At 35.4% G+C, this 757-nt stretch overlaps 1 protein-coding gene across 1 annotated transcript in view; it reads right to left on the reverse strand.

Moving 5' to 3' along the window:
* VTA1 (vesicle (multivesicular body) trafficking 1) overlaps positions 1-757 on the reverse strand; it is an 80,094-nt gene that overhangs the window by 22,709 nt on the left and 56,628 nt on the right. The gene's annotated exons all lie outside the window — the stretch shown is intronic.

Consider the following 757-nt stretch of genomic DNA (forward strand, 5'->3'; position numbering starts at 1 on the left):
ACAAACACTAAAAGGCATGTACCATACATAATATTAAAAAAATGTTAGAATGTAAGATCTGAGAGGGATCTTCAGAGATTAGTCGTCTAGTGCTCTGCAGCAGCGGTAGCTGAAACTTATGTTGATGATTATACATATTATAAAAAGGGAAGACTACAACCCTCTCACAGTCCAATCTGTATGTCAATGCCATTCCTTATTAAGAAATTTTTATTTTGACTAAATTAAAATCCTCCAAACAAACCCTTCTTTTTATGGAAAAGGTATACTTTTTGGTCAGCAACCTGCTTTAACTTTTAAATGCTTATTTGTACATCTCCATATGACTAATAGGCAATATTAACAAGAACAAAACAGAATTTACTGGGAGAAAATTTTTAGTTACGTGGTATAATTTTATTTGAGTGTTATTTAAAAAAAGGTAGTTTGCATTTTATTAAGTCTTGTGGTTAGTCATTCAACTAAGGTTCGAACTGACTACATGCTCAACGTGCCTCACGCAGCACAGTCAGAAAATGCTGCTTCTTGTTTGTCTTGGAGCACTGAAGCAAGGCCTGTCCTCTCGGCAGCCACCGGGAGCATGTTTCCACTGGGGCCTAGAGCACTGACTCAACGCAATCTCAAAAATACCTGTTAAGCTAGTAAAATGGTTTTTAGTTTATGCTATTTATTTATTTTTTGAGATGCCCAAATTTAGTTATTTTTCCTTCTTCTTGACTTGGGTAGGTTTCATTTGTCAATTTGCAAATGGGTTACC

The sequence above is a fragment of the Propithecus coquereli genome, unplaced genomic scaffold (genome assembly GCF_000956105.1).
Source record: "Propithecus coquereli isolate 6110/MARCELLA unplaced genomic scaffold, Pcoq_1.0 Scaffold48, whole genome shotgun sequence".
NCBI lineage: Eukaryota > Metazoa > Chordata > Mammalia > Primates > Indriidae > Propithecus > Propithecus coquereli.